A 19,190-nucleotide genomic window follows, 5' to 3' on the forward strand; every position below is an offset into this window, starting at 1 on the left:
TTTCCAATTTTGCCCGGTTTGGAAATTCCTTCACAATTTTCCCAAAACGCCCCAACTGTGCTTGATTTTGCTCGTTTTTCAATCAGCCCGCCCCCTGGCCCCTTTTAGCAAAGATTTGGGAAAATCCCAATTTTTGACTTTTTCGACACTACCGGCCCTGTCGTTTTTTTCAATTTTTGCCCACGTTGGAAAATCCTTCACAATGTTCCCAAAACGCCCCAACTGTGCTTGATTTTGCTCCTTTCTGACTCAGTCCGCCCCCCTGGCCCCTTTTAGCAAGTTTTGGGAAAATCCCCATTTTTGACTATTTTGACACTACCGGCCCTGTCGTTTTTTTTCAAATTTTGCCCGGTTTGGAAAATCCTTCACAATGTTCCCAAAACGCCCCAACTGTGCTTGATTTTGCTCGTTTTTCAATCAGCCCGCCCCCTGGCCCCTTTTAGCAAAGATTTGGGAAAATCCCAATTTTTGACTTTTTCGACACTACCGGACCTGTCGTTTTTTTCAAATTTTGCCCACTTTGGAAAATCCTTCACAATTTTCTCAAAACGCCCCAACTGTGCTTGATTTTGCTCCTTTCTGACTCAGTCCACCCCCTGGCACCTTTTAGCAAGGTTTGTGAAAATCCCCATTTTTGACTTTTTCGACACTACCGGCCCTGTCGTTTTTTTCAATTTTTGCCCACTTTGGAAAATCCTTCACAATTTTCACAAAACGCCCCAACTGTGCTTGATTTTGCTCCTTTTTCACCCAGCCCCCCCCCTCTGGCCTCTTTAAGCAAAGTTTGGGAAAATCCCCATTTTTGACTTTTTCGACACTACCGGCACTGTCGTTTTTTTCAAATTTTGCCCGTTTTGGAAAATCCTTCACAATTTTCCCAAAACGCCCCAACTGTGCTTGATTTTGCTCGTTTTTCAATAAGCCCGCCCCCTGGCCCCTTTTAGCAAAGATTTGGGAAAATCTGCATTTTTGACTTTTTCGACACTACCGGCCCTGTCGTTTTTTTCAAATTTTGCCCGGCTTGGAAAATCCTTCACAATTTTCCCAAAACGCCCCAACTGTGCTTGATTTTGCTCCTTTCTTACTTAGTCCGCCCCCCTGGCCCCTTTTAGCAAGGTTTTGGAAAATCCCCATTTTTGACTTTTTCGACACTACCGGACCTGTCGTTTTTTTCAAATTTTGCCCACTTTGGAAAATCCTTCACAATTTTCCCAAAACGCCCCAACTGTGCTTGATTTTGCTCGTTTTTCAATAAGCCCGCCCCCTGGCCCCTTTTAGCAAAGATTTGGAAAAATCTGCATTTTTGACTTTTTCGACACTACCGGCCATGTCGTTTTTTTCAAATTTTTCCCGGTTTGGAAAATCCTTCACAATTTTCCCAAAACGCCCCAACTGTGCTTGATTTTGCTCCTTTCTTACTTAGTCCGCCCCCCCTGGCCCCTTATAGCAAGGTTTTGGAAAATCCCCATTTTTGACTTTTTCGACACTACCGGACCTGTCGTTTTTTTTCAAATTTTGCCCACTTTGGAAAATCCTTCACAATTTTCTCAAAACGCCCCAACTGTGCTTGATTTTGCTCCTTTCTGACTCAGTCCACCCCCTGGCACCTTTTAGCAAGGTTTGTGAAAATCCCCATTTTTGACTTTTTCGACACTACCGGCCCTGTCGTTTTTTTCAATTTTTGCCCACTTTGGAAAATCCTTCACAATTTTCACAAAACGCCCCAACTGTGCTTGATTTTGCTCCTTTTTCACCCAGCCCCCCCCCTCTGGCCTCTTTAAGCAAAGTTTGGGAAAATCCCCATTTTTGACTTTTTCGACACTACCGGCACTGTCGTTTTTTTTCAAATTTTGCCCGTTTTGGAAAATCCTTCACAATTTTCCCAAAACGCCCCAACTGTGCTTGATTTTGCTCGTTTTTCAATAAGCCCGCCCCCTGGCCCCTTTTAGCAAAGATTTGGAAAAATCTGCATTTTTGACTTTTTCGACACTACCGGCCATGTCGTTTTTTTCAAATTTTTCCCGGTTTGGAAAATCCTTCACAATTTTCCCAAAACGCCCCAACTGTGCTTGATTTTGCTCCTTTCTTACTTAGTCCGCCCCCCTGGCCCCTTATAGCAAGGTTTTGGAAAATCCCCATTTTTGACTTTTTCGACACTACCGGACCTGTCATTTTTTTCAAATTTTGCCCACTTTGGAAAATCCTTCACAATTTTCTCAAAACGCCCCAACTGTGCTTGATTTTGCTCCTTTCTGACTCAGTCCACCCCCTGGCACCTTTTAGCAAGGTTTGTGAAAATCCCCATTTTTGACTTTTTCGACACTACCGGCCCTGTCGTTTTTTTCAATTTTTGCCCACTTTGGAAAATCCTTCACAATTTTCACAAAACGCCCCAACTGTGCTTGATTTTGCTCCTTTTTCACCCAGCCCCCCCCTCTGGCCTCTTTAAGCAAAGTTTGGGAAAATCCCCATTTTTGACTTTTTCGACACTACCGGCACTGTCGTTTTTTTCAAATTTTGCCCGTTTTGGAAAATCCTTCACAATTTTCCCAAAACGCCCCAACTGTGCTTGATTTTGCTCGTTTTTCAATAAGCCCGCCCCCTGGCCCCTTTTAGCAAAGATTTGGGAAAATCTGCATTTTTGACTTTTTCGACACTACCGGCCCTGTCTTTTTTTCAAATTTTGCCCGGTTTGGAAAATCCTTCACAATTTTCCCAAAACGCCCCAACTGTGCTTGATTTTGCTCCTTTCTTACTTAGTCCGCCCCCCTGGCCCCTTTTAGCAAGGTTTTGGAAAATCCCCATTTTTGACTTTTTCGACACTACCGGACCTGTCGTTTTTTTCAAATTTTGCCCACTTTGGAAAATCCTTCACAATTTTCCCAAAACGCCCCAACTGTGCTTGATTTTGCTCGTTTTTCAATAAGCCCGCCCCCTGGCCCCTTTTAGCAAAGATTTGGAAAAATCTGCATTTTTGACTTTTTCGACACTACCGGCCATGTCGTTTTTTTCAAATTTTTCCCGGTTTGGAAAATCCTTCACAATTTTCCCAAAACGCCCCAACTGTGCTTGATTTTGCTCCTTTCTTACTTAGTCCGCCCCCCCTGGCCCCTTATAGCAAGGTTTTGGAAAATCCCCATTTTTGACTTTTTCGACACTACCGGACCTGTCGTTTTTTTCAAATTTTGCCCACTTTGGAAAATCCTTCACAATTTTCTCAAAACGCCCCAACTGTGCTTGATTTTGCTCCTTTCTGACTCAGTCCACCCCCTGGCACCTTTTAGCAAGGTTTGTGAAAATCCCCATTTTTGACTTTTTCGACACTACCGGCCCTGTCGTTTTTTTCAATTTTTGCCCACTTTGGAAAATCCTTCACAATTTTCACAAAACGCCCCAACTGTGCTTGATTTTGCTCCTTTTTCACCCAGCCCCCCCCTCTGGCCTCTTTAAGCAAAGTTTGGGAAAATCCCCATTTTTGACTTTTTCGACACTACCGGCACTGTCGTTTTTTTCAAATTTTGCCCGTTTTGGAAAATCCTTCACAATTTTCCCAAAACGCCCCAACTGTGCTTGATTTTGCTCGTTTTTCAATAAGCCCGCCCCCTGGCCCCTTTTAGCAAAGATTTGGGAAAATCTGCATTTTTGACTTTTTCGACACTACCGGCCCTGTCGTTTTTTTCAAATTTTGCCCGGCTTAGAAAATCCTTCACAATTTTCCCAAAACGCCCCAACTGTGCTTGATTTTGCTCCTTTCTTACTTAGTCCGCCCCCCTGGCCCCTTTTAGCAAGGTTTTGGAAAATCCCCATTTTTGACTTTTTCGACACTACCGGACCTGTCGTTTTTTTCAAATTTTGCCCACTTTGGAAAATCCTTCACAATTTTCCCAAAACGCCCCAACTGTGCTTGATTTTGCTCGTTTTTCAATAAGCCCGCCCCCCTGGCCCCTTTTAGCAAAGATTTGGAAAAATCTGCATTTTTGACTTTTTCGACACTACCGGCCATGTCGTTTTTTTCAAATTTTTCCCGGTGTGGAAATTCCTTCACAATTTTCCCAAAACGCCCCAACTGTGCTTGATTTTGCTCCTTTCTTACTTAGTCCGCCCCCCTGGCCCCTTATAGCAAGGTTTGGGAAAATCCCCATTTTTGACTTTTTCGACACTACCGGACCTGTCGTTTTTTTCAAATTTTGCCCACTTTGGAAAATCCTTCACAATTTTCCCAAAACGCCCCAACTGTGCTTGATTTTGCTCCTTTTTTCACCCAGCCCCCCCCCCCCTTGGCCTCTTTAAGCAAAGTTTGGGAAAATCCCCATTTTTGACTTTTTCGACACTACCGGCACTGTCGTTTTTTTCAAATTTTGTCCGTTTTGGAAAATCCTTCACAATTTTCCCAAAACGCCCCAACTGTGCTTGATTTTGCTCGTTTTTCAATAAGCCCGCCCCCTGGCCCCTTTTAGCAAAGATTTGGGAAAATCTGCATTTTTGACTTTTTCGACACTACCGGCCCTGTCTTTTTTTCAAATTTTGTCCGGTTTGGAAAATCCTTCACAATTTTCTCAAAACGCCCCAACTGTGCTTGATTTTGCTCATTTCTGACTCAGTCCGCCCCCCTGGCCCCTTTTAGCAAGGTTTGGGAAAATCCGCATTTTTGACTTTTTCGACACTACCGGCCCTGTCGTTTTTTTTCAAATTTTGCCCACTTTGGAAAATCCTTCACAATTTTCTCAAAACGCCCCAACTGTGCTTGATTTTGCTCCTTTTTCACCCAGCCCCCCCCTCTGGCCTCTTTAAGCAAAGTTTGGGAAAATCCCCATTTTTGACTTTTTCGACACTACCAGCACTGTCGTTTTTTTCAAATTTTGCCCGGTTTGGAAAATCCTTCACAATTTTCCCAAAACGCCCCAACTGTGCTTGATTTTGCTCCTTTTTGACTCAGTCCGCCCCCTGGCACCTTTTAGCAAGGTTTGGGAAAATCCCCATTTTTGACTTTTTCGACACTACCGGCCCTGTCTTTTTTTCAAATTTTGCCCGGTTTGGAAAATCCTTCAAAATTTTCACAAAACGCCCCAACTGTGCTTGATTTTGCTCGTTTTTCAATCAGCCCGCCCCCTGGCCCCTTTTAGCAAAAATTTGGGAAAATCCCAATTTTTGACTTTTTCGACACTACCGGACCCTGTCGTTTTTTTCAAATTTTGCCCACTTTGGAAAATCCTTCACAATTTTCTCAAAACGCCCCAACTGTGCTTGATTTTGCTCCTTTTTCACCCAGCCCCCCCCTCTGGCCTCTTTAAGCAAAGTTTGGGAAAATCCCCATTTTTGACTTTTTCGACACTACCGGCACTGTCGTTTTTTTCAAATTTTGCCCGGTTTGGAAAATCCTTCACAATTTTCCCAAAACGCCCCAACTGTGCTTGATTTTGCTCCTTTCTGACTCAGTCCGCCCCCCTGGCCCCTTTTAGGAAGGTTTGGGAACATCCCAATTTTTGACTTTTTCGACACTACCGGACCTGTCGTTTTTTTCAAATTTTGCCCACTTTGGAAAATCCTTCACAATTTTCTCAAAACGCCCCAACTGTGCTTGATTTTGCTCCTTTCTGACTCAGTCCACCCCCTGGCACCTTTTAGCAAGGTTTGTGAAAATTCCCGATTTTTGACTTTTTCGACACTACCGCCCCTGTCGTTTTTTTCAATTTTTGCCCTCTTTGGAAAATCCTTCACAATTTTCACAAAACGCCCCAACTGTGCTTGATTTTGCTCGTTTTTCAATAAGCCCGCCCCCTGGCCCCTTTTAGCAAAGATTTGGGAAAATCCGCATTTTTGACTTTTTCGACACTACCGGCCCTGTCGTTTTTTTCAATTTTTGCCCACTTTGGAAAATCCTTCACAATTTTCACACAACACCCCAACTGTGCTTGATTTTGCTCATTTCTGACTCAGTCCGCCCCCCTGGCCCCTTTTAGCAAGGTTTGGGAAAATCCGCATTTTTGACTTTTTCGACACTACCGGCCCTGTCGTTTTTTAAAATTTTTGCCCACTTTGGAAAATCCTTCACAATTTTCCCAAAACGCCCCAACTGTGCTTGATTTTGCTCCTTTCTGACTCAGTCCGCCCCCCTGGCCCCTTTTAGCAAGGTTTGGGAAAATCCCCATTTTTGACTTTTTCGACACTACCGGCCCTGTCGTTTTTTAAAATTTTTGCCCACTTTGGAAAATCCTTCACAATTTTCCCAAAACGCCCCAACTGTGCTTGATTTTGCTCCTTTCTGACTCAGTCCGCCCCCCTGGCCCCTTTTAGCAAGGTTTGGGAAAATCCCCATTTTTGACTTTTTCGACACTACCGGCCCTGTCGTTTTTTAAAATTTTTGCCCACTTTGGAAAATCCTTCACAATTTTCCCAAAACGCCCCAACTGTGCTTGATTTTGCTCCTTTCTGACTCAGTCCGCCCCCCTGGCCCCTTTTAGCAAGGTTTGGGAAAATCCCCATTTTTGACTTTTTCGACACTACCGGCCCTGTCGTTTTTTTCAATTTTTGCCCACTTTGGAAAATCCTTCACAATTTTCACACAACACCCCAACTGTGCTTGATTTTGCTCCTTTTGTCACTCAGCCCGCCCCTCTGGCCTCTTTAAGCAAATTTTGTGAAAATCCCCATTTTTGACTTTTTCGACACTACCGGCCCTGTCTTTTTTTTTCAAATTTTGCCCACTTTGGAAAATCCTTCACAATTTTCACACAACGCCCCAACTGTGCTTGATTTTGCTCCTTTCTCACTCAGCCCGCCCCCCTGGCCCCTTTTAGCAAGGATTTGGGAAAATCCCCATTTTTGACTTTTTCGACACTACCGGACCTGTCGTTTTTTTCAAATTTTGCCCGGTTTGGAAAATCCTTCACAATTTTCTCAAAACGCCCCAACTGTGCTTGATTTTGCTCATTTCTGACTCAGTCCGCCCCCCTGGCCCCTTTTAGCAAGGTTTGGGAAAATCCGCATTTTTGACTTTTTCGACACTACCGGCCCTGTCGTTTTTTAAAATTTTTGCCCACTTTGGAAAATCCTTCACAATTTTCCCAAAACGCCCCAACTGTGCTTGATTTTGCTCCTTTCTGACTCAGTCCGCCCCCCTGGCCCCTTTTAGCAAGGTTTGGGAAAATCCCCATTTTTGACTTTTTCGACACTACCGGCCCTGTCGTTTTTTAAAATTTTTGCCCACTTTGGAAAATCCTTCACAATTTTCCCAAAACGCCCCAACTGTGCTTGATTTTGCTCCTTTCTGACTCAGTCCGCCCCCCTGGCCCCTTTTAGCAAGGTTTGGGAAAATCCCCATTTTTGACTTTTTCGACACTACCGGCCCTGTCGTTTTTTTCAATTTTTGCCCACTTTGGAAAATCCTTCACAATTTTCACACAACACCCCAACTGTGCTTGATTTTGCTCCTTTTGTCACTCAGCCCGCCCCTCTGGCCTCTTTAAGCAAATTTTGTGAAAATCCCCATTTTTGACTTTTTCGACACTACCGGCCCTGTCGTTTTTTTCAATTTTTGCCCACTTTGGAAAATCCTTCACAATTTTCCCAAAACGCCCCAACTGTGCTTGATTTTGCTCCTTTCTGACTCAGCCCGCCCCCCTGGCCCCTTTTAGCAAGGATTTGGGAAAATCCCCATTTTTTGACTTTTTCGACACTACCGGCCCCCTGTCGTTTTTTTCAAATTTTGCCCCGGTGTGGAAAATCCTTCACAATTTTCCCAAAACGCCCCAACTGTTCTTGATTTTGCTCCTTTCTGACTCAGTCCGCCCCCCTGGCCCCTTTTAGCAATGTTTGTGAAAATCCCCATTTTTGACTTTTTCGACACTACCCCGGCCCTGTCTTTTTTTTCAATGTTATGCCCGGTTTGGAAAATCCTTCACAATTTTCCCAAAACGCCCCAACTGTGCTTGATTTTGCTCGTTTTTCACTCAGCCCGCCCCCCTGGCCCCTTTTAGCAAGGTTTGGGAAAATCCCCATTTTTGACTTTTTCGACACTTACCCGGCCCTGTCGTTTTTTTCAAATTTTGCCCGGTTTGGAAAATCCTTCACAATTTTCCCAAAACGCCCCAACTGTGCTTGATTTTGCTCCTTTCTTACTTAGTCCGCCCCCCTGGCCCCTTTTAGCAAGGTTTTGGAAAATCCCCCATTTTTGACTTTTTCGACACTACCGGACCTGTCGTTTTTTTCAAATTTTGCCCGGTTTGGAAAATCCTTCACAATTTTCTCAAAACGCCCCAACTGTGCTTGATTTTGCTCATTTCTGACTCAGTCCGCCCCCCTGGCCCCTTTTAGCAAGGTTTGGGAAAATCCCCATTTTTGACTTTTTCGACACTACCGGCCCTGTCTTTTTTTTCAATTTTTGCCCACTTTGGAAAATCCTTCACAATTTTCACACAACGCCCCAACTGTGCATGATTTTGCTCGTTTTTCACTCAGCCCCTCCCCTCTGGCCTCTTTAAGCAAATATTGTGAAAATCCCCATTTTTGACTTTTTCGACACTACCGGCCATGCCTTTTTTTTCAAATTTTGCCCGGTTTGGAAAATCCTTCACAATTTTCACACAACGCCCCAACTGTGCTTGATTTTGCTCCTTTCTCACTCAGCCCCGCCCCCCCTGGCCCCTTTTAGCAAGGATTTGGGAAAATCCCCATTTTTGACTTTTTCGACACTACCCGGCCCTGTCGTTTTTTTCAAATTTTGCCCGGTTTGGAAAATCCTTCACGATTTTCCCAAAACGCCCCAACTGTGCTTGATTTTGCTCGTTTTTTCACTCAGCCCGCCCACTGGCCCCTTTTACCAAGGTTTGGGAAAATCCCCATTTTTGACTTTTTCGACACTACCGGCCCTTGTCGTTTTTTTCAATTTTTGCCCACTTTCGAAAATCCTTCACAATTTTCACACAACGTCCCAACTGTGCTTGATTTTGCTCCTTTCTCACTCAGCCCGCCCCCCTGGCCCCTTTTAGCAAGGATTTGGGAAAATCCCCATTTTTGACTTTTTCGACACTACCCGGCCCTGTCGTTTTTTTCAAATTTTGCCCGGTTTGGAAAATCCTTCACAATTTTCCCAAAACGCCCCAACTGTGCTTGATTTTGCTCGTTTTTCACTCAGCCCCCCCCCCCCCTCTGGCCTCTTTAAGCAAATTTTGTGAAAATCCCCATTTTTGACTTTTTCGACACTACCGGCCCTGTCTTTTTTTTCAATTTATGCCCGGTTTGGAAAATCCTTCACAATTTTCCCAAAACGCCCCAACTGTGCTTGATTTTGCTCGTTTTTCACTCAGCCCGCCCCCTGGCCCCTTTTAGCAAGGTTTGGGAAAATCCCCATTTTTTTACTTTTTCGACACTACCGGCCCTGTCGTTTTCTTTTCAAATTTTGCCCACTTTGGAAAATCCTTCACAATTTTCACACAACGCCCCAACTGTGCTTGATTTTGCTCCTTTCTGACTCAGCCCGCCCTCTGGCCACTTTTAGCAAGGTTTGGGAAAATCCGCATTTTTGACTTTTTCGACACTACCGGCCCTGTCGTTTTTTAAAATTTTTGCCCACTTTGGAAAATCCTTCACAATTTTCCCAAAACGCCCCAACTGTGCTTGATTTTGCTCCTTTCTGACTCAGCCCGCCCCCCTGGCCCCTTTTAGCAAGGTTTGGGAAAATCCCCATTTTTGACTTTTTCGACACTACCGGCCCTGTCGTTTTTTTCAATTTTTGCCCACTATGGAAAATCCTTCACAATTTTCACAAAACGCCCCAACTGTGCTTGATTTTAATCGTTTTTCACTCAGCCCCCCCCCCCCTGGCCTCTTTAAGCAAATATTGTGAAAATCCCCATTTTTGACTTTTTCGACACTACCGGCCCTGTCGTTGTTTTCAATTTTTGCCCACTTTGGAAAATCCTTCACAATTTTCACACAACGCCCCAACTGTGCTTGATTTTGCTCCTTTCTGACTCAGCCCGCCCCCCTGGCCCCTTTTAGCAAGGTTTGGGAAAATCCCCATTTTTGACTTTTTCGACACTACCGGCCCTGTCGTTTTTTAAAATTTTTGCCCACTTTGGAAAATCCTTCACAATTTTCCCAAAACGCCCCAACTGTGCTTGATTTTGCTCGTTTTTCACTCAGCCCCCCCCCTCTTGCCTCTTTAAGCAAATTTTGTGAAAATCCCCATTTTTGACTTTTTCGACACTACCGGCCCTGTCTTTTTTTTCAAATTTTGCCCGGTTTGGAAAATCCTTCACAATTTTCCCAAAACGTCCCAACTGTGCTTGATTTTGCTCCTTTCTGACTCAGTCCGCCCCCTGGCATCTTTTAGCAAGGTTTGGGAAAATCCCCATTTTTGACTTTTTCGACACTACCGGCCCTGTCTTTTTTTTCAAATTTTAGCCGGTTTGGAAAATCCTTCACAATTTTCACAAAACGCCCCAACTGTGCTTGATTTTGCTCGTTTTTCAATAAGCCCGCCCCCTGGCCCCTTTTAGCAAAGATTTTGGAAAATCCGCATTTTTGACTTTTTCGACACTACCGGCCCTGTCGTTTTTTTCAAATTTTGCCCGGTTTGGAAAATCCTTCACAATTTTCCCAAAACGCCCCAACTGTGCTTGATTTTGCTCCTTTCTTACTTAGTCCGCCCCCCTGGCCCCTTTTAGCAAGGTTTTGGAAAATCCCCATTTTTGACTTTTTCGACACTACCGGACCTGTCGTTTTTTTCAAATTTTGCCCGGTTTGGAAAATCCTTCACAATTTTCTCAAAACGCCCCAACTGTGCTTGATTTTGCTCATTTCTGACTCAGTCCGCCCCCCTGGCTCCTTTTAGCAAGGTTTGGGAAAATCCGCATTTTTGACTTTTTCGACACTACCGGCCCTGTCGTTTTTTTCAATTTTTGCCCAATTTGGAAAATCCTTCACAATTTTCACACAACGCCCCAACTGTGCTTGATTTTGCTCCTTTCTGACTCAGTCCGCCCCCCTGGTCCCTTTAAGCAAATATTGTGAAAATCCCCATTTTTGACTTTTTCGACACTACCGGCCATGCCTTTTTTTTCAAATTTTGCCCGGTTTGGAAAATCCTTCACAATTTTCACACAACGCCCCAACTGTGCTTGATTTTGCTCCTTTCTCACTCAGTCCGCCCCCCTGGCCCCTTTTAGCAAGGATTTGGGAAAATCCCCATTTTTGACTTTTTCGACACTACCGGCCCTGTCGTTTTTTTCAAATTTTGCCCGGTTTGGAAAATCCTTCACGATTTTCCCAAAACGCCCCAACTGTGCTTGATTTTGCTCCTTTCTGACTCAGTCCGCCCCCCTGGCCCCTTTTAGCAATGTTTGTGAAAATCCCCATTTTTGACTTTTTCGACACTACCGGCCCTGTCTTTTTTTTCAATTTATGCCCGGTTTGGAAAATCCTTCACAATTTTCCCAAAACGCCCCAACTGTGCTTGATTTTGCTCGTTTTTCACTCAGCCCGCCCACTGGCCCCTTTTAGCAAGGTTTGGGAAAATCCCCATTTTTGACTTTTTCGACACTACCGGCCCTGTCGTTTTCTTTTCAAATTTTGCCCGGTTTGGAAAATCCTTCACAATTTTCCCAAAACGTCCCAACTGTGCTTGATTTTGCTCCTTTCTGACTCAGTCCGCCCCCTGGCATCTTTTAGCAAGGTTTGGGAAAATCCCCATTTTTGACTTTTTCGACACTACCGGCCCTGTCGTTTTTTTCAATTTTTGCCCACTATGGAAAATCCTTCACAATTTTCACAAAACGCCCCAACTGTGCTTGATTTTGCTCGTTTTTCACTCAGCCCCCCCCCCTGGCCTCTTTAAGCAAATATTGTGAAAATCCCCATTTTTGACTTTTTCGACACTACCGCCCCTGTCGTTTTTTTCAATTTTTGCCCGGTTTGGAAAATCCTTCACAATTTTCATAAAAAAACGCCCCAACTGTGCTTGATTTTGCTCCTTTTTTACCCAGCCCCCCCCCCCCTCTGGCCTCTTTAAGCAAAGTTTGGGAAAATCCCCATTTTTGACTTTTTCGACACTACCGGCACTGTCGTTTTTTTCAAATTTTGTCCGTTTTGGAAAATCCTTCACAATTTTCCCAAAACGCCCCAACTGTGCTTGATTTTGCTCGTTTTTCAATAAGCCCGCCCCCTGGCCCCTTTTAGCAAAGATTTGGGAAAATCTGCATTTTTGACTTTTTCGACACTACCGGCCCTGTCTTTTTTTCAAATTTTGCCCGGTTTGGAAAATCCTTCACAATTTTCTCAAAACGCCCCAACTGTGCTTGATTTTGCTCATTTCTGACTCAGTCCGCCCCCCTGGCCCCTTTTAGCAAGGTTTGGGAAAATCCGCATTTTTGACTTTTTCGACACTACCGGCCCTGTCGTTTTTTTCAATTTTTGCCCACTTTGGAAAATCCTTCACAATTGTCACACAACGCCCCAACTGTGCTTGATTTTGCTCCTTTCTGACTCAGCCCGCCCCCCTGGCCCCTTTTAGCAAGGTTTGGGAAAATCCCCATTTTTGACTTTTTCGACACTACCGGCCCTGTCGTTTTTTTCAATTTTTGCCCACTATGGAAAATCCTTCACAATTTTCACAAAACGCCCCAACTGTGCTTGATTTTGCTCGTTTTTCACTCAGCCCCCCCCTCTGGCCTCTTTAAGCAAATTTTGTGAAAATCCCCATTTTTGACTTTTTCGACACTACCGGCCCTGTCTTTTTTTTCAAATTTTGCCCGGTTTGGAAAATCCTTCATAATTTTCACACAACGCCCCAACTGTGCTTGATTTTGCTCCTTTCTGACTCAGTCCGCCCCCTGGCACCTTTTAGCAAGTTTTGGGAAAATCCCCATTTTTGACTTTTTCGACACTACCGGCCCTGTCTTTTTTTCAAATTTTGCCCGGTTTGGAAAATCCTTCACAATTTTCTCAAAAAGCCCCAACTGTGCTTGATTTAGCTCATTTCTGACTCAGTCCGCCCCCCTGGCCCCTTTTAGCAAGGTTTGGGAAAATCCGCATTTTTGACTTTTTCGACACTACCGGACCTGTCGTTTTTTTCAAATTTTGCCCGGTTTGGAAAATCCTTCACAATTTTCACAAAACGCCCCAACTGTGCTTGATTTTGCTCGTTTATCAATCAGCCCGCCCCCTGGCCCCTTTTAGCAAAAATTTGGGAAAATCCCAATTTTTGACTTTTTCGACACTACCGGACCTGTCGTTTTTTTCAAATTTTGCCCGGTTTGGAAAATCCTTCACAATTTTCCCAAAACGTCCCAACTGTGCTTGATTTTGCTCCTTTCTGACTCAGTCCGCCCCCCTGGCCCCTTTTAGCAAGGTTTGGGAAAATCTGCATTTTTGACTTTTTCGACACTACCGGCCCTGTCGTTTTTTTCAATTTTTGCCCACGTTGGAAAATCCTTCACAATTTTCCCAAAACGCCCCAACTGTGCTTGATTTTGCTCCTTTCTGACTCAGTCCGCCCCCTGGCACCTTTTAGCAAGGTTTGGGAAAATCCCCATTTTTGACTTTTTCGACACTACCGGCCCTGTCTTTTTTTTCAAATTTTACCCGGTTTGGAAAATCCTTCACAATTTTCACAAAACGCCCCAACTGTGCTTGATTTTGCTCGTTTTTCAATAAGCCCGCCCCCTGGCCCCTTTTAGCAAAGATTTGGGAAAATCCGCATTATTGACTTTTTCGACACTACCGGCCCTGTCGTTTTTTTCAATTTTTGCCCACTATGGAAAATCCTTCACAATTTTCACAAAACGCCCCAACTGTGCTTGATTTTGCTCGTTTTTCACTCAGCCCCCCCCCTCTGGCCTCTTTAAGCAAGATTTGGGAAAATCCGCATTTTTGACTTTTTCGACACTACCGGCCCTGTCGTTTTTTTCAAATTTTGCCCGGTTTGGAAAATCCTTCACAATTTTCCCAAAACGTCACAACTGTGCTTGATTTTGCTACTTTCTGACTCAGTCCGCCCCCTGGCCCCTTTTCGCAAGGTTTTGTAAAATCCCCATTTTTGACTTTTTCGACACTACCGGACCTGTCGTTTTTTTCAAATTTTGCCCGGTTTGGAAAATCCTTCACAATTTTCTCAAAACGCCCCAACTGTGCTTGATTTTGCTCATTTCTGACTCAGTCCGCCCCCCTGGCCCCTTTTAGCAAGGTTTGGGAAAATCCGCATTTTTGACTTTTTCGACACTACCGGCCCTGTCGTTTTTTAAAATTTTTGCCCACTTTGGAAAATCCTTCACAATTTTCCCAAAACGCCCCAACTGTGCTTGATTTTGCTCCTTTCTGACTCAGTCCGCCCCCCTGGCCCCTTTTAGCAAGGTTTGGGAAAATCCCCATTTTTGACTTTTTCGACACTACCGGCCCTGTCGTTTTTTAAAATTTTTGCACACTTTGGAAAATCCTTCACAATTTTCACACAACGCCCCAACTGTGCTTGATTTTGCTCCTTTCTGACTCAGCCCGCCCCCCTGGCCCCTTTTAGCAAGGTTTGGGAAAATCCCCATTTTTGACTTTTTCGACACTACCGGCCCTGTCGTTTTTTAAAATTTTTGCCCACTTTGGAAAATCCTTCACAATTTTCCCAAAACGCCCCAACTGTGCTTGATTTTGCTCCTTTCTGACTCAGTCCGCCCCCCTGGCCCCTTTTAGCAAGGTTTGGGAAAATCCCCATTTTTGACTTTTTCGACACTACCGGCCCTGTCGTTTTTTTCAATTTTTGCCCACTTTGGAAAATCCTTCACAATTTTCACACAACACCCCAACTGTGCTTGATTTTGCTCCTTTTGTCACTCAGCCCGCCCCTCTGGCCTCTTTAAGCAAATTTTGTGAAAATCCCCATTTTTGACTTTTTCGACACTACCGGCCCTGTCTTTTTTTTTCAAATTTTGCCCACTTTGGAAAATCCTTCACAATTTTCACACAACGCCCCAACTGTGCTTGATTTTGCTCCTTTCTCACTCAGCCCGCCCCCCTGGCCCCTTTTAGCAAGGATTTGGGAAAATCCCCATTTTTGACTTTTTCGACACTACCGGCCCTGTCGTTTTTTTCAAATTTTGCCCGGTGTGGAAAATCCTTCACAATTTTCCCAAAACGCCCCAACTGTTCTTGATTTTGCTCCTTTCTGACTCAGTCCGCCCCCCTGGCCCCTTTTAGCAATGTTTGTGAAAATCCCCATTTTTTACTTTTTCGACACTACCGGCCCTGTCTTTTTTTTCAATTTATGCCCGGTTTGGAATATCCTTCACAATTTTCCCAAAACGCCCCAACTGTGCTTGATTTTGCTCGTTTTTCACTCAGCCCGCCCCCCTGGCCCCTTTTAGCAAGGTTTGGGAAAATCCCCATTTTTGACTTTTTCGACACTACCGGCCCTGTCGTTTTTTTCAAATTTTGCCCGGTTTGGAAAATCCTTCACAATTTTCCCAAAACGCCCCAACTGTGCTTGATTTTGCTCGATTTTCACTCAGCCCCCCCCCTCTGGCCTCTTTAAGCAAATTTTGTGAAAATCCCCATTTTTGACTTTTTCGACTCTACCGGCCCTGTCTTTTTTTTCAAATTTTGCCCGGTTTGGAAAAATCCTTCACAATTTTCACACAACGCCCCAACTGTGCTTGATTTTGCTCCTTTCTCACTCAGCCCGCCCCCCTGGCCCCTTTTAGCAAGGTTTGGGAAATTCCCCATTTTTGACTTTTTCGACACTACCGGACCTGTCGTTTTTTTCAAATTTTGCCCGGTTTGGAAAATCCTTCACAATTTTCACACAACGCCCCAACTGTGCTTGATTTTGCTCCTTTCTCACTCAGCCCGCCCCCCTGGCCCCTTTTAGCAAGGATTTGGGAAAATCCCCATTTTTGACTTTTTCGACACTACCGGCCCTGTCGTTTTTTTCAAATTTTGCCCGGTTTGGAAAATCCTTCACAATTTTCCCAAAACGCCCCAACTGTGCTTGATTTAGCTCGTTTTTCACCCAGCCCCCCCCCCCTCTGGCCTCTTTAAGCAAATTTTGTGAAAATCCCCATTTTTGACTTTTTCAACACTACCGGCCCTGTCTTTTTTTTCAATTCATGCCCGGTTTGGAAAATCCTTCACAATTTTCCCAAAACGCCCCAACTGTGCTTGATTTTGCTCGTTTTTCACTCAGCCCGCCCCCTGGCCCCTTTTAGCAAGGTTTGGGAAAATCCCCATTTTTTTACTTTTTCGACACTACCGGCCCTGTCGTTTTCTTTTCAAATTTTGCCCACTTTGGAAAATCCTTCACAATTTTCACACAACGCCCCAACTGTGCTTGATTTTGCTCCTTTCTGACTCAGCCCGCCCTCTGGCCACTTTTAGCAAGGTTTGGGAAAATCCGCATTTTTGACTTTTTCGACACTACCGGCCCTGTCGTTTTTTAAAATTTTTGCCCACTTTGGAAAATCCTTCACAATTTTCACAAAACGCCCCAACTGTGCTTGATTTTAATCGTTTTTCACTCAGCCCCCCCCCCGGCCTCTTTAAGCAAATATTGTGAAAATCCCCATTTTTGACTTTTTCGACACTACCGGCCCTGTCTTTTTTTTCAAATTTTGCCCGGTTTGGAAAATCCTTCACAATTTTCCCAAAACGCCCCAACTGTGCTTGATTTTGCTCCTTTCTTACTTAGTCCGCCCCCCTGGCCCCTTTTAGCAAGGTTTTGGAAAATCCCCATTTTTGACTTTTTCGACACTACCGGACCTGTCGTTTTTTTCAAATTTTGCCCGGTTTGGAAAATCCTTCACAATTTTCTCAAAACGCCCCAACTGTGCTTGATTTTGCTCAGTTCTGACTCAGTCCGCCCCCCTGGCCCCTTTTAGCAAGGTTTGGGAAAATCCGCATTTTTGACTTTTTCGACACTACCGGCCCTGTCGTTTTTTTCAATTTTTGCCCGGTTTGGAAAATCCTTCACAATTTTCACACAACGCCCCAACTGTGCTTGATTTTGCTCCTTTCTGACTCAGCCCGCCCCCCTGGCCCCTTTTAGCAAGGTTTGGGAAAATCCCCATTTTTGACTTTTTCGACACTACCGGCCCTGTCGTTTTTTAAAATTTTTGCCCACTTTGGAAAATCCTTCACAATTTTCCCAAAACGCCCCAACTGTGCTTGATTTTGCTCGTTTTTCACTCAGCCCCCCCCCTCTGGCCTCTTTAAGCAAATTTTGTGAAAATCCCCATTTTTGACTTTTTCGACACTACCGGCCCTGTCTTTTTTTTCAAATTTTGCCCGGTTTAGAAAATCCTTCACAATTTTCCCAAAACGTAGCAACTGTGCTTGATTTTGCTCCTTTCTGACTCAGTCCGCCCCCTGGCATCTTTTAGCAAGGTTTGGGAAAATCCCCATTTTTGACTTTTTCGACACTACCGGCCCTGTCTTTTTTTTCAAATTTTACCCGGTTTGGAAAATCCTTCACAATTTTCACAAAACGCCCCAACTGTGCTTGATTTTGCTCGTTTTTCAATAAGCCCGCCCCCTGGCCCCTTTTAGCAAAGATTTTGGAAAATCCGCATTTTTGACTTTTTCGACACTACCGGCCCTGTCGTTTTTTTCAAATTTTGCCCGGTTTGGAAAATCCTTCACAATTTTCCCAAAACGCCCCAACTGTGCTTGATTTTGCTCCTTTCTTACTTAGTCCGCCCCCCTGGCCCCTTTTAGCAAGGTTTGGGAAAATCCGCATTTTTGACTTTTTCGACACTACCGGCCCTGTCGTTTTTTTCAATTTTTGCCCACTTTGGAAAATCCTTCAAAATTTTCACAAAACGCCCCAACTGTGCTTGATTTTGCTCCTTTCTGACTCAGTCCGCCCCCCTGGCCCCTTTCAGCAAGGTTTGGGAAAATCCCCATTTTTGACTTTTTCGACACTACCGGCCCTGTCTTTTTTTTTTCAAATTTTGCCCGGTTTGGAAAATCCTTCACAATTTTCTCAAAACGCCCCAACTGTGCTTGATTTTGCTCGTTTTTCACTCAGCCCCTCCCTTCTGGCCTCTTTAAGCAAATATTGTGAAAATCCCCCTTTTTGACTTTTTCGACACTACCGGCCATGCCTTTTTTTTCAAATTTTGCCCGGTTTGGAAAATCCTTCACAATTTTCACACAACGCCCCAACTGTGCTTGATTTTGCTCCTTTCTCACTCAGCCCGCCCCCCTGGCCCCTTTTAGCAAGGATTTGGGAAAATCCCCATTTTTGACTTTTTCGACACTACCGGCCCTGTCGTTTTTTGCAAATTAATGACCGGTTTGGAAAATCCTTCACAATTTTCCCAAAACGCCCCAACTGTGCTTGATTTTGCTCGTTTTTCACTCAGCCCGCCCACTGGCCCCTTTTAGCAAGGTTTGGGAAAATCCCCATTTTTGACTTTTTCGACACTACCGGCCCTGTCGTTTTCTTTTCAAATTTTGCCCGGTTTGGAAAATCCTTCACAATTTTCCCAAAACGTCCCAACTGTGCTTGATTTTGCTCCTTTCTGACTCAGTCCGCCCCCTGGCATCTTTTAGCAAGGTTTGGGAAAATCCCCATTTTTGACTTTTTCGACACTACCGGCCCTGTCGTTTTTTTCAATTTTTGCCCACTATGGAAAATCCTTCACAATTTTCACAAAACGCCCCAACTGTGCTTGATTTTGCTCGTTTTTCACTCAGCCCCCCCCCCCCTGGCCTCTTTAAGCAAATATTGTGAAAATCCCCATTTTTGACTTTTTCGACACTACCGCCCCTGTCGTTTTTTTCAATTTTTGCCCGGTTTGGAAAATCCTTCACAATTTTCATAAAAAAAAGCCCCAACTGTGCTTGATTTTGCTCCTTTTTCACCCAGCCCCCCCCCTCTGGCCTCTTTAAGCAAAGTTTGGGAAAATCCCCATTTTTGACTTTTTCGACACTACCGGCCCTGTCGTATTTTTCAACTTTTGCCAGGTTTGGAAAATCCTTCACAATTTTCCCAAAACGCCCCAACTGTGCTTGATTTTGCTCCTTTCTTACTTAGTCCGCCCCCCTGGCCCCTTTTAGCAAGGTTTTGGAAAATCCCCATTTTTGACTTTTTCGACACTACCGGCCCTGTCTTTTTTTTCAAATTTTGCCCGGTTTGGAAAATCCTTCACAATTTTCACACAACGCCCCAACTGTGCTTGATTTTGCTCCTTTCTGACTCAGTCCGC

Source organism: Scomber scombrus, chromosome 4 (assembly GCF_963691925.1).
Source record: "Scomber scombrus chromosome 4, fScoSco1.1, whole genome shotgun sequence".
Classification (NCBI taxonomy): domain Eukaryota; kingdom Metazoa; phylum Chordata; class Actinopteri; order Scombriformes; family Scombridae; genus Scomber; species Scomber scombrus.